The following is an 11942-nucleotide window of genomic DNA, read 5'->3' on the forward strand; positions in this document are numbered from 1 at the left end:
TAACCACACCCTCCATCCCCATTGTGACAGCACGTGAAGGTTCCGTGCGACAAAGCAAGCTCCATTTCCAGCTCCCTGTTCCAAAAATTCAGTTAATATATGGTCCCCAAATAGGGGACGTATCAGATATTAAACTGATAAGAACAGACACTACGCTTGATCTTGAGCCATTTGGCCGAGAAGCGATGATCAGAAATGGTTTGCCACTTGGGCCGTACCAAGGCCTACAACCGACACCCACTGTGGAGACATAGCAAAAGATTGCCACAGGGAAGACATTTCCAGAAACTCTGCATGCACTGTCGATGACAGTTCTGCGGTGTGCGTGTGTTCAAGCTGTGCACAACGCATTTTGAATCTGCATAACCACACCCTCCATCCCCATTGTGACAGAACGTGAAGGTTCCGTGCGACAAAGCAAGCTCCATTTCCAGCTCCCTATTCCAAAAATCCATTTAATATATGGTCCCCACATAGAGGACGTATCAGATAAGAACAGACACTACGCTTGATCTTGAGCCATTTGGCCGAGAAGCAATGATCAGAAATGGTTTGCCACTTGGGCTGCACCAAGGCCTACAACCGAAACCCACTGTGGAGACATAGCAAAAGATTGCCGCAGGGAAGACATTTTCCAGAAACTCTGGAAGCTCTGTAGATGACAGTTCTGCGGTGTGCGTGTGTTCAAGCTGTGCACAACGCGTTTTGAATCTGCATAACCACACCCTCCATCCCCATTGTGACAGCACGTGAAGGTTCCGTGCGACAAAGCAAGCTCCATTTCCAGCTCCCTATTCCAAAAATCTATTTAATATATGGTCCCCAAATAGGGGACGTATCAGATAAGAACAGACACTATGCTTGATCTTGAGCCATTTGGCCGAGAAGCGATGATCAGAAATGGTTTGCCACTTGGGCCGCACCAAGGCCTACAACCGAAACCCACTGTGGAAACATAGCAAAAGATTGCCGCAGGGAAGGCATTTTCCAGAAATTCTGGAAGCTCTGTAGATGACAGTTCTGCGGTGTGCGTGTGTTCAAGCTGTGCACAACGCGTTTTGAATCTGCATAACCACACCCTCCATCCCCATTGTGACAGCACGTGAAGGTTCCGTGCGACAAAGCAAGCTCCATTTCCAGCTCCCTATTCCAAAAATCTATTTAATATATGGTCCCCAAATAGGGGACGTATCAGATAACAACAGACACTACGCTTGATCTTGAGCCATTTGGCCGAGAAGCGATGATCAGAAATGGTTTGCCACTTGGGCCGCACCAAGGCCTACAACCGAAAACCACTGTGGAGACAAAGCAAAAGATTGCCGCAGGGAAGACATTTTCCAGAAACTCTGGAAGCTCTGTAGATGAAAGTTCTGCCGTGTGCGTGTGTTCAAACTGTGCACAACGCATTTTGAATCTGCATAACCACACCCTCCATCCCCATTGTGACAGCACGTGAAGGTTCCGTGCGACAAAGGAAGCTCCATTTCCAGCTCCCTATTCCAAAAATCCATTTAATATATGGTCCCCAAATAGGGGACGTATCAGATATTAAACTGATAAGAACAGACACTACACTTGATCTTGAGCCATTTGGCCGAGAAGCGATGATCAGAAATGGTTTGCCACTTGGGCCGTACCAAGACCTACAACCGACACCCACTGTGGAGACATAGCAAAAGATTGCCACAGGGAAGACATTTCCAGAAACTCTGGATGCACTGTCGATGACAGTTCTGCGGTGTGCGTGTGTTCAAGCTGTTCACAACGCGTTTTGAATCTGCATAACCACACCCTCCATCCCCATTGTGACAGCACGTGAAGGTTCCGTGCGACAAAGCAAGCTCCATTTCCAGCTCACTATTCCAAAAATCTATTTAATATATGGTCCCCAAATAGGGGACGTATCAGATAACAACAGACACTACGCTTGATCTTGAGCCATTTGGCCGAGAAGCGATGATCAGAAATGGTTTGCCACTTGGGCCGCACCAAGGCCTACAACCGAAACCCACTGTGGAGACACAGCAAAAGATTGCCGCAGGGAAGACATTTTCCAGAAACTCTGGAAGCTCTATAGATGACAGTTCTGCGGTGTGCGTGTGTTCAAGCTGTGCACAATGCGTTTTGAATCTGCATAACCACACCCTCCATCCCCATTGTGACAGCACGTGAAGGTTCTGTGCGACAAAGCAAGCTCCATTTCCAGCTCCCTATTCCAAAAATCTATTTAATATATGGTCCCCAAATAGGGGACATATCAGATAAGAACAGACACTACGCTTGATCTTGAGCCATTTGGCCGAGAAGCGATGATCAGAAATGGTTTGCCACTTGGGCCGCACCAAGGCCTACAACCGAAACCCACTGTGAAGACAAAGCAAAAGATTGCCGCAGGGAAGACATTTTCCAGAAACTCTGGAAGCTCTGTAGTTGACAGTTCTGCGGTGTGCGTGTGTTCAAGCTGTGCACAACGCGTTTTGAATCTGCATAACCACACCCTCCATCCCCATTGTGACAGCACATGAAGGTTCCGCGCGACAAAGCAAGCTCCATTTCCAGCTCCCTATTCCAAAAATCCATTTAATATATGGTCCCCACATAGAGGACGTATCAGATAAGAACAGACACTACGCTTGATCTTGAGCCATTTGGCCAAGAAGCGATGATCAGAAATGGTTTGCCACTTGGGCTGCACCAAGGCCTACAACCGAAACCCACTGTGGAGACATAGCAAAAGATTGCCGCAGGGAAGACATTTTCCAGAAACTCTGGAAGCTCTGTAGATGACAGTTCTGCGGTGTGCGTGTGTTCAAGCTGTGCACAACGCGTTTTGAATCTGCATAACCACACCCTCCATCCCCATTGTGACAGCACGTGAAGGTTCCGTGCGACAAAGCAAGCTCCATTTCCAGCTCCCTATTCCAAAAATCTATTTAATATATGGTCCCCAAATAGGGGACGTATCAGATAAAAACAGACACTACGCTTGATCTTGAGCCATTTGGCCGAGAAGCGATGATCAGAAATGGTTTGCCACTTGGGCCGCACCAAGGCCTACAACCGAAACCCACTGTGGAGACATAGCAAAAGATTGCCGCAGGGAAGACATTTTCCAGAAACTCTGGAAGCTCTGTAGATGACAGTTCTGCGGTGTGCGTGTGTTCAAGCTGTGCACAACGTGTTTTGAATCTGCATAACCACACCCTCCATCCCCATTGTGACAGCACGTGAAGGTTCCGTGCGACAAAGCAAGCTCCATTTCCAGCTCCCTATTCCAAAAATCCATTTAATATATGGTCCCCAAATAGGGGACGTATCAGATAAGAACAGACACTACGCTTGATCTTGAGCCATTTGGCCGAGAAGCGATGATCAGAAATGGTTTGCCACTTGGGCCGCACCAAGGCCTACAACCGAAACCCACTGTGGAGACATAGCAAAAGATTGCTTAGGTGAAGACATTTTCCAGAAACTCTGGAAGCTCTGTCGATGACAGTTCTGCGGTGTGCGTGTGTTCAAGCTGTGCACAACGCGTTTTGAATCTGCATAACCACACCCTCCATCCCCATTGTGACAGCACGTGAAGGTTCCGTGCGACAAAGCAAGCTCCATTTCCAGCTCCCTATTCCAAAAATCCATTTAATATATGGTCCCCACATAGAGGACGTATCAGATAAGAACAGACACTACGCTTGATCTTGAGCCATTTGGCCGAGAAGCGATGATCAGAAATGGTTTGCCACTTGGGCTGCACCAAGGCCTACAACCGAAACCCACTGTGGAGACATAGCAAAAGAGTGCCGCAGGGAAGACATGTTCCAGAAACTCTGGAAGCTCTGTAGATGACAGTTCTGCGGTGTGCGTGTGTTCAAGCTGTGCACAACGCGTTTTGAATCTGCATAACCACACCCTCCATCCCCATTGTGACAGCACGTGAAGGTTCCGTGCGACAAAGCAAGCTCCATTTCCAGCTCCCTATTCCAAAAATCTATTTAATATATGGTCCCCAAATAGGGGACGTATCAGATAAAAACAGACACTACGCTTGATCTTGAGCCATTTGCCCGAGAAGCGATGATCAGAAATGGTTTGCCACTTGGGCCGCACCAAGGCCTACAATCGAAACCCACTGTGGAGACATAGCAAAAGATTGCCGCAGGGAAGACATTTTCCAGAAACTCTGGAAGCTCTGTAGATGACAGTTCTGCGGTGTGCGTGTGTTCAAGCTGTGCACAACGTGTTTTGAATCTGCATAACCACACCCTCCATCCCCATTGTGACAGCACGTGAAGGTTCCGTGCGACAAAGCAAGCTCCATTTCCAGCTCCCTATTCCAAAAATCCATTTAATATATGGTCCCCAAATAGGGGACGTATCAGATATTAAACTGATAAGAACAGACACTACTCTTGATCTTGAGCCATTTGGCCGAGAAGCGATGATCAGAAATGGTTTGCCACTTGGGCCGTACCAAGACCTACAACCGACACCCACTGTGGAGACATAGCAAAAGATTGCCACAGGGAAGACATTTCCAGAAACTCTGGATGCACTGTCGATGACAGTTCTGCGGTGTGCGTTTGTTCAAGCTGTTCACAACGCGTTTTGAATCTGCATAACCACACCCTCCATCCCCATTGTGACAGCACGTGAAGGTTCCGTGCGACAAAGCAAGCTCCATTTCCAGCTCCCTATTCCAAAAATCCATTTAATATATGGTCCCCACATAGAGGACGTATCAGATAAGAACAGACACTACGCTTGATCTTGAGCCATTTGGCCGAGAAGCGATGATCAGAAATGGTTTGCCACTTGGGCTGCACCAAGGCCTACAACCGAAACCCACTGTGGAGACATAGCAAAAGATTGCCGCGGGGAAGACATTTTCCAGAAACTCTGGAAGCTCTGTAGATGACAGTTCTGCGGTGTGCGTGTGTTCAAGCTGTGCACAACGCGTTTTGAATCTGCATAACCACACCCTCCATCCCCATTGTGACAGCACGTGAAGGTTCCGTGCGACAAAGCAAGCTCCATTTCCAGCTCCCTATTCCAAAAATCTATTTAATATATGGTCCCCAAATAGGGGACGTATCAGATAAAAACAGACACTACGCTTGATCTTGAGCCATTTGCCCGAGAAGCGATGATCAGAAATGGTTTGCCACTTGGGCCGCACCAAGGCCTACAATCGAAACCCACTGTGGAGACATAGCAAAAGATTGCCGCAGGGAAGACATTTTCCAGAAACTCTGGAAGCTCTGTAGATGACAGTTCTGCGGTGTGCGTGTGTTCAAGCTGTGCACAACGTGTTTTGAATCTGCATAACCACACCCTCCATCCCCATTGTGACAGCACGTGAAGGTTCCGTGCGACAAAGCAAGCTCCATTTCCAGCTCCCTATTCCAAAAATCCATTTAATATATGGTCCCCAAATAGGGGACGTATCAGATATTAAACTGATAAGAACAGACACTACGCTTGATCTTGAGCCATTTGGCCGAGAAGCGATGATCAGAAATGGTTTGCCACTTGGGCCGTACCAAGGCCTACAACCGACACCCACTGTGGAGACATAGCAAAAGATTGCCACAGGGAAGACAATTCCAGAAACTCTGGATGCACTGTCGATGACAGTTCTGCGGTGTGCGTGTGTTCAAGCTGTTCACAACGCGTTTTGAATCTGCATAACCACACCCTCCATCCCCATTGTGACAGCACGTGAAGGTTCCGTGCGACAAAGCAAGCTCCATTTCCAGCTCCCTGTTCCAAAAATCCATTTAATATATGGTCCCCAAATAGGGGACGTATCAGATATTAAGCTGATAAGAACAGACACTACGCTTGATCTTGAGCCATTTGGCCGAGAAGCGATGATCAGAAATGGTTTACCACTTGGGCCGTACCAAGGCCTACAACCGACACCCACTGTGGAGACACAGCAAAAGATTGCCACAGGGAAGACATTTCCAGAAACTCTGGATGCACTGTCGATGACAGTTCTGCGGTGTGCGTGTGTTCAAGCTGGGCACAACGCGTTTTGAATCTGCATAACCACACCCTCCATCCCCATTGTGACAGCACGTGAAGGTTCCGTGCGACAAAGCAAGCTCCATTTCCAGCTCCCTGTTCCAAAAATTCAGTTAATATATGGTCCCCAAATAGGGGACGTATCAGATATTAAACTGATAAGAACAGACACTACGCTTGATCTTGAGCCATTTGGCCGAGAAGCGATGATCAGAAATGGTTTGCCACTTGGGCCGTACCAAGGCCTACAACCGACACCCACTGTGGAGACATAGCAAAAGATTGCCACAGGGAAGACATTTCCAGAAACTCTGGATGCACTGTCGATGACAGTTCTGCGGTGTGCGTGTGTTCAAGCTGTTCACAACGCGTTTTGAATCTGCATAACCACACCCTCCATCCCCATTGTGACAGCACGTGAAGGTTCCGTGCGACAAAGCAAGCTCCATTTCCAGCTCCCTATTCCAAAAATCCATTTAATATATGGTCCCCACATATAGGACGTATCAGATAAGAACAGACACTACGCTTGATCTTGTGCCATTTGGCCGAGAAGCAATGATCAGAAATGGTTTGCCACTTGGGCTGCACCAAGGCCTACAACCGAAACCCACTGTGGAGACATGGCAAAAGATTGCCGCAGGGAAGACATTTTCCAGAAACTCTGGAAGCTCTGTAGATGATAGTTCTGCGGTGTGCGTGTGTTCAAGCTGTGCACAACGCGTTTTGAATCTGCATAACCACACCCTCCATCCCCATTGTGACAGCACGTGAAGGTTCCGTGCGACAAAGCAAGCTCCATTTCCAGCTCCCTATTCCAAAAATCTATTTAATATATGGTCCCCAAATAGGGGACGTATCAGATAAGAACAGACACTACGCTTGATCTTGAGCCATTTGGCCGAGAAGCGATGATCAGAAATGGTTTGCCACTTGGGCCGCACCAAGGCCTACAACCGAAACCCACTGTGGAGACATAGCAAAAGATTGCCGCAGGGAAGACATTTTCCAGAAATTCTGGAAGCTCTGTAGATGACAGTTCTGCGGTGTGCGTGTGTTCAAGCTGTGCACAACGCGTTTTGAATCTGCATAACCACACCCTCCATCCCCATTGTGACAGCACGTGAAGGTTCCGTGCGACAAAGCAAGCTCTATTTCCAGCTCCCTATTCCAAAAATCTATTTAATATATGGTCCCCAAATAGGGGACGTATCAGATAAGAACAGACACTACGCTTGATCTTGAGCCATTTGGCCGAGAAGCGATGATCAGAAATGGTTTGCCACTTGGGCCGCACCAAGGCCTACAACCGAAACCCACTGTGGAGACATAGCAAAAGATTGCCGCAGGGAAGACATTTTCCAGAAACTCTGGAAGCTCTGTAGATGACAGTTCTGTGGTGTGCGTGTGTTCAAGCTGTGCACAATGCGTTTTGAATCTGCATAACCACACCCTCCATCCCCATTGTGACAGCACGTGAAGGTTCTGTGCCACAAAGCAAGCTCCATTTCCAGCTCCCTATTCCAAAAATCTATTTAATATATGGTACCCAAATAGGGGACGTATCAGATAAGAACAGACACTACGCTTGATCTTGAGCCATTTGGCCGAGAAGCGATGATCAGAAATGGTTTGCCACTTGGGCCGCACCAAGGCCTACAACCGAAACCCACTGTGGAGACAAAGCAAAAGATTGCCGCAGGGAAGACATTTTCCAGAAACTCTGGAAGCTCTGTAGATGACAGTTCTGCGGTGTGCGTGTGTTCAAGCTGTGCACAACGCGTTTTGAATCTGCATAACCACACCCTCCATCCCCATTGTGACAGCACGTGAAGGTTCCGTGCGACAAAGGAAGCTCCATTTCCAGCTCCCTATTCCAAAAATCCATTTAATATATGGTCCCCAAATAGGGGACGTATCAGATATTAAACTGATAAGAACAGACACTACACTTGATCTTGAGCCATTTGGCCGAGAAGCGATGATCAGAAATGGTTTGCCACTTGGGCTGCACCAAGGCCTACAACCGAAACCCACTGTGGAGACATAGCAAAAGATTGCCGCAGGGAAGACATTTTCCAGAAACTCTGGAAGCTCTGTAGATGACAGTTCTGCGGTGTGCGTGTGTTCAAGCTGTGCACAACGCGTTTTGAATCTGCATAACCACACCCTCCATCCCCATTGTGACAGCACGTGAAGGTTCCGTGCGACAAAGCAAGCTCCATTTCCAGCTCCCTATTCCAAAAATCTATTTAATATATGGTCCCCAAATAGGGGACGTATCAGATAAAAACAGACACTACGCTTGATCTTGAGACATTTGCCCGAGAAGCGATGATCAGAAATGGTTTGCCACTTGGGCCGCACCAAGGCCTACAACCGAAACCCACTGTGGAGACATAGCAAAAGATTGCCGCAGGGAAGACATTTTCCAGAAACTCTGGAAGCTCTGTAGATGACAGTTCTGCTGTGTGCGTGTGTTCAAGCTGTGCACAACGCGTTTTGAATCTGCATAACCACACCTTCCATCCCCATTGTGACAGCACGTGAAGGTTCCTTGCGACAAAGCAAGCTCCATTTCCAGCTCCCTGTTCCAAAAATCCATTTAATATATGGTCCCCAAATAGGGGACGTATCAGATATTAAACTGATAAGAACAGACACTACGCTTGATCTTGAGCCATTTGGCCGAGAAGCGATGATCAGAAATGGTTTGCCACATGGGCCGTACCAAGGCCTACAACTGAAACCCACTGTGGAGACATAGCAAAAGATTGCCGCAAGGAAGACATTTTCCAGAAACTCTGGAAGCTCTGTAGATGACAGTTCTGCGGTGTGCGTGTGTTCAAGCTGTGCACAATGCGATTTGAATCTGCATAACCACACCCTCCATCCCCATTGTGACAGCACGTGAAGGTTCCGTGCAACAAAGCAAGCTCCATTTCCAGCTCCCTATTCCAAAAATCTATTTAATATATGGTCCCCAAATAGGGGACGTATGAGATAAGTACAGACACTACGCTTGATCTTGAGCCATTTGGCCGAGAAGCGATGATCAGAAATGGTTTGCCACTTGGGCCGCACCAAGGCCTACAACCGAAACCCACTGTAGAGACATAGCAAAAGATTGCCGCAGGGAAGACATTTTCCAGAAACTCTGGAAGCTCTGTAGATGACAGTTCTGCGGTGTGCGTGTGTTCAAGCTGTGCACAACGCGTTTTGAATCTGCATAACCACACCCTCCATCCCCATTGTGACAGCACGTGAAGGTTCCGTGCGACAAAGCAAGCTCCATTTCCAGCTCCCTATTCCAAAAATCTATTTAATATATGGTCCCCAAATAGGGGACGTATCAGATAAGAACAGACACTACGCTTGATCTTGAGCCATTTGGCCGAGAAGCGATGATCAGAAATGGTTTGCCACTTGGGCCGCACCAAGGCCTACAACCGAAACCCACTGTGGAGACATAGCAAAAGATTGCCGCAGGGAAGACATTTTCCAGAAACTCTGGAAGCTCTGTAGATGACAGTTCTGCGGTGTGCGTGTGTTCAAGCTGTGCACAATGCGTTTTGAATCTGCATAACCACACCCTCCATCCCCATTGTGACAGCACGTGAAGGTTCTGTGCCACAAAGCAAGCTCCATTTCCAGCTCCCTATTCCAAAAATCTATTTAATATATGGTACCCAAATAGGGGACGTATCAGATAAGAACAGACACTACGCTTGATCTTGAGCCATTTGGCCGAGAAGCGATGATCAGAAATGGTTTGCCACTTGGGCCGCACCAAGGCCTACAACCGAAACCCACTGTGGAGACAAAGCAAAAGATTGCCGCAGGGAAGACATTTTCCAGAAACTCTGGAAGCTCTGTAGATGACAGTTCTGCGGTGTGCGTGTGTTCAAGCTGTGCACAACGCGTTTTGAATCTGCATAACCACACCCTCCATCCCCATTGTGACAGCACGTGAAGGTTCCGTGCGACAAAGGAAGCTCCATTTCCAGCTCCCTATTCCAAAAATCCATTTAATATATGGTCCCCAAATAGGGGACGTATCAGATATTAAACTGATAAGAACAGACACTACACTTGATCTTGAGCCATTTGGCCGAGAAGCGATGATCAGAAATGGTTTGCCACTTGGGCTGCACCAAGGCCTACAACCGAAACCCACTGTGGAGACATAGCAAAAGATTGCCGCAGGGAAGACATTTTCCAGAAACTCTGGAAGCTCTGTAGATGACAGTTCTGCGGTGTGCGTGTGTTCAAGCTGTGCACAATGCGTTTTGAATCTGCATAACCACACCCTCCATCCCCATTGTGACAGCACGTGAAGGTTCTGTGCCACAAAGCAAGCTCCATTTCCAGCTCCCTATTCCAAAAATCTATTTAATATATGGTACCCAAATAGGGGACGTATCAGATAAGAACAGACACTACGCTTGATCTTGAGCCATTTGGCCGAGAAGCGATGATCAGAAATGGTTTGCCACTTGGGCCGCACCAAGGCCTACAACCGAAACCCACTGTGGAGACAAAGCAAAAGATTGCCGCAGGGAAGACATTTTCCAGAAACTCTGGAAGCTCTGTAGATGACAGTTCTGCGGTGTGCGTGTGTTCAAGCTGTGCACAACGCGTTTTGAATCTGCATAACCACACCCTCCATCCCCATTGTGACAGCACGTGAAGGTTCCGTGCGACAAAGGAAGCTCCATTTCCAGCTCCCTATTCCAAAAATCCATTTAATATATGGTCCCCAAATAGGGGACGTATCAGATATTAAACTGATAAGAACAGACACTACACTTGATCTTGAGCCATTTGGCCGAGAAGCGATGATCAGAAATGGTTTGCCACTTGGGCTGCACCAAGGCCTACAACCGAAACCCACTGTGGAGACATAGCAAAAGATTGCCGCAGGGAAGACATTTTCCAGAAACTCTGGAAGCTCTGTAGATGACAGTTCTGCGGTGTGCGTGTGTTCAAGCTGTGCACAATGCGTTTTGAATCTGCATAACCACACCCTCCATCCCCATTGTGACAGCACGTGAAGGTTCTGTGCCACAAAGCAAGCTCCATTTCCAGCTCCCTATTCCAAAAATCTATTTAATATATGGTACCCAAATAGGGGACGTATCAGATAAGAACAGACACTACGCTTGATCTTGAGCCATTTGGCCGAGAAGCGATGATCAGAAATGGTTTGCCACTTGGGCCGCACCAAGGCCTACAACCGAAACCCACTGTGGAGACAAAGCAAAAGATTGCCGCAGGGAAGACATTTTCCAGAAACTCTGGAAGCTCTGTAGATGACAGTTCTGCGGTGTGCGTGTGTTCAAGCTGTGCACAACGCGTTTTGAATCTGCATAACCACACCCTCCATCCCCATTGTGACAGCACGTGAAGGTTCCGTGCGACAAAGGAAGCTCCATTTCCAGCTCCCTATTCCAAAAATCCATTTAATATATGGTCCCCAAATAGGGGACGTATCAGATATTAAACTGATAAGAACAGACACTACACTTGATCTTGAGCCATTTGGCCGAGAAGCGATGATCAGAAATGGTTTGCCACTTGGGCTGCACCAAGGCCTACAACCGAAACCCACTGTGGAGACATAGCAAAAGATTGCCGCAGGGAAGACATTTTCCAGAAACTCTGGAAGCTCTGTAGATGACAGTTCTGCGGTGTGCGTGTGTTCAAGCTGTGCACAACGCGTTTTGAATCTGCATAACCACACCCTCCATCCCCATTGTGACAGCACGTGAAGGTTCCGTGCGACAAAGCAAGCTCCATTTCCAGCTCCCTATTCCAAAAATCTATTTAATATATGGTCCCAAAATAGGGGACGTATCAGATAAAAACAGACACTACGCTTGATCTTGAGACATTTGCCCGAGAAGCGATGA

The 11942-nt window shown here is 47.7% G+C and overlaps 11 non-coding genes and 23 pseudogenes across 11 annotated transcripts; all 34 read right to left on the reverse strand.

Annotated features, from left to right (window-relative positions):
* On the reverse strand, window positions 1-187 carry LOC143818906 (U2 spliceosomal RNA). Its single transcript, XR_013224696.1, has one exon. It is a non-coding gene; the product is annotated as a U2 spliceosomal RNA (small nuclear RNA).
* Window positions 188-361: 174 nt separating this feature from the next.
* LOC143760720 (U2 spliceosomal RNA) lies at window positions 362-539 on the reverse strand (annotated as a pseudogene).
* A 177-nt stretch (window positions 540-716) lies between these two features.
* Window positions 717-892, reverse strand: LOC143761649 (U2 spliceosomal RNA; annotated as a pseudogene).
* Window positions 893-1069: 177 nt separating this feature from the next.
* Window positions 1070-1245, reverse strand: LOC143762522 (U2 spliceosomal RNA; annotated as a pseudogene).
* Window positions 1246-1422: 177 nt separating this feature from the next.
* Window positions 1423-1609, reverse strand: LOC143759336 (U2 spliceosomal RNA). Its single transcript, XR_013212208.1, has one exon. It is a non-coding gene; the product is annotated as a U2 spliceosomal RNA (small nuclear RNA).
* Window positions 1610-1785: 176 nt separating this feature from the next.
* LOC143761646 (U2 spliceosomal RNA) lies at window positions 1786-1961 on the reverse strand (annotated as a pseudogene).
* Window positions 1962-2138: 177 nt separating this feature from the next.
* On the reverse strand, window positions 2139-2314 carry LOC143818953 (U2 spliceosomal RNA; annotated as a pseudogene).
* A 177-nt stretch (window positions 2315-2491) lies between these two features.
* LOC143761392 (U2 spliceosomal RNA) lies at window positions 2492-2667 on the reverse strand (annotated as a pseudogene).
* Window positions 2668-2844: 177 nt separating this feature from the next.
* On the reverse strand, window positions 2845-3020 carry LOC143762053 (U2 spliceosomal RNA; annotated as a pseudogene).
* Window positions 3021-3197: 177 nt separating this feature from the next.
* On the reverse strand, window positions 3198-3373 carry LOC143759827 (U2 spliceosomal RNA; annotated as a pseudogene).
* A 177-nt stretch (window positions 3374-3550) lies between these two features.
* On the reverse strand, window positions 3551-3726 carry LOC143761699 (U2 spliceosomal RNA; annotated as a pseudogene).
* Window positions 3727-3903: 177 nt separating this feature from the next.
* Window positions 3904-4079, reverse strand: LOC143763049 (U2 spliceosomal RNA; annotated as a pseudogene).
* Window positions 4080-4256: 177 nt separating this feature from the next.
* Window positions 4257-4443, reverse strand: LOC143818872 (U2 spliceosomal RNA). Its single transcript, XR_013224693.1, has one exon. It is a non-coding gene; the product is annotated as a U2 spliceosomal RNA (small nuclear RNA).
* A 176-nt stretch (window positions 4444-4619) lies between these two features.
* Window positions 4620-4795, reverse strand: LOC143761700 (U2 spliceosomal RNA; annotated as a pseudogene).
* Window positions 4796-4972: 177 nt separating this feature from the next.
* LOC143763050 (U2 spliceosomal RNA) lies at window positions 4973-5148 on the reverse strand (annotated as a pseudogene).
* Window positions 5149-5325: 177 nt separating this feature from the next.
* On the reverse strand, window positions 5326-5512 carry LOC143818837 (U2 spliceosomal RNA). The gene has a single exon (XR_013224690.1). It is a non-coding gene; the product is annotated as a U2 spliceosomal RNA (small nuclear RNA).
* Window positions 5513-5688: 176 nt separating this feature from the next.
* On the reverse strand, window positions 5689-5875 carry LOC143818940 (U2 spliceosomal RNA). The gene has a single exon (XR_013224700.1). It is a non-coding gene; the product is annotated as a U2 spliceosomal RNA (small nuclear RNA).
* A 176-nt stretch (window positions 5876-6051) lies between these two features.
* LOC143818917 (U2 spliceosomal RNA) lies at window positions 6052-6238 on the reverse strand. The gene has a single exon (XR_013224698.1). It is a non-coding gene; the product is annotated as a U2 spliceosomal RNA (small nuclear RNA).
* A 176-nt stretch (window positions 6239-6414) lies between these two features.
* Window positions 6415-6590, reverse strand: LOC143763079 (U2 spliceosomal RNA; annotated as a pseudogene).
* Window positions 6591-6767: 177 nt separating this feature from the next.
* LOC143759565 (U2 spliceosomal RNA) lies at window positions 6768-6943 on the reverse strand (annotated as a pseudogene).
* A 177-nt stretch (window positions 6944-7120) lies between these two features.
* On the reverse strand, window positions 7121-7296 carry LOC143818773 (U2 spliceosomal RNA; annotated as a pseudogene).
* A 177-nt stretch (window positions 7297-7473) lies between these two features.
* Window positions 7474-7649, reverse strand: LOC143762317 (U2 spliceosomal RNA; annotated as a pseudogene).
* A 177-nt stretch (window positions 7650-7826) lies between these two features.
* Window positions 7827-8013, reverse strand: LOC143759347 (U2 spliceosomal RNA). The gene has a single exon (XR_013212209.1). It is a non-coding gene; the product is annotated as a U2 spliceosomal RNA (small nuclear RNA).
* A 177-nt stretch (window positions 8014-8190) lies between these two features.
* LOC143763026 (U2 spliceosomal RNA) lies at window positions 8191-8366 on the reverse strand (annotated as a pseudogene).
* Window positions 8367-8531: 165 nt separating this feature from the next.
* Window positions 8532-8730, reverse strand: LOC143759268 (U2 spliceosomal RNA). Its single transcript, XR_013212202.1, has one exon. It is a non-coding gene; the product is annotated as a U2 spliceosomal RNA (small nuclear RNA).
* A 177-nt stretch (window positions 8731-8907) lies between these two features.
* LOC143762895 (U2 spliceosomal RNA) lies at window positions 8908-9083 on the reverse strand (annotated as a pseudogene).
* A 177-nt stretch (window positions 9084-9260) lies between these two features.
* Window positions 9261-9436, reverse strand: LOC143759567 (U2 spliceosomal RNA; annotated as a pseudogene).
* Window positions 9437-9613: 177 nt separating this feature from the next.
* On the reverse strand, window positions 9614-9789 carry LOC143762318 (U2 spliceosomal RNA; annotated as a pseudogene).
* A 177-nt stretch (window positions 9790-9966) lies between these two features.
* On the reverse strand, window positions 9967-10153 carry LOC143759360 (U2 spliceosomal RNA). Its single transcript, XR_013212210.1, has one exon. It is a non-coding gene; the product is annotated as a U2 spliceosomal RNA (small nuclear RNA).
* A 177-nt stretch (window positions 10154-10330) lies between these two features.
* Window positions 10331-10506, reverse strand: LOC143762319 (U2 spliceosomal RNA; annotated as a pseudogene).
* Window positions 10507-10683: 177 nt separating this feature from the next.
* Window positions 10684-10870, reverse strand: LOC143759371 (U2 spliceosomal RNA). Its single transcript, XR_013212212.1, has one exon. It is a non-coding gene; the product is annotated as a U2 spliceosomal RNA (small nuclear RNA).
* A 177-nt stretch (window positions 10871-11047) lies between these two features.
* Window positions 11048-11223, reverse strand: LOC143762320 (U2 spliceosomal RNA; annotated as a pseudogene).
* Window positions 11224-11400: 177 nt separating this feature from the next.
* LOC143759383 (U2 spliceosomal RNA) lies at window positions 11401-11587 on the reverse strand. The gene has a single exon (XR_013212213.1). It is a non-coding gene; the product is annotated as a U2 spliceosomal RNA (small nuclear RNA).
* A 177-nt stretch (window positions 11588-11764) lies between these two features.
* Window positions 11765-11940, reverse strand: LOC143763152 (U2 spliceosomal RNA; annotated as a pseudogene).
* Between the last annotated feature and the right edge of the window lie 2 nt (window positions 11941-11942).

Source organism: Ranitomeya variabilis, chromosome 3, assembly GCF_051348905.1.
Source record: "Ranitomeya variabilis isolate aRanVar5 chromosome 3, aRanVar5.hap1, whole genome shotgun sequence".
Classification (NCBI taxonomy): Eukaryota; Metazoa; Chordata; class Amphibia; order Anura; family Dendrobatidae; genus Ranitomeya; species Ranitomeya variabilis.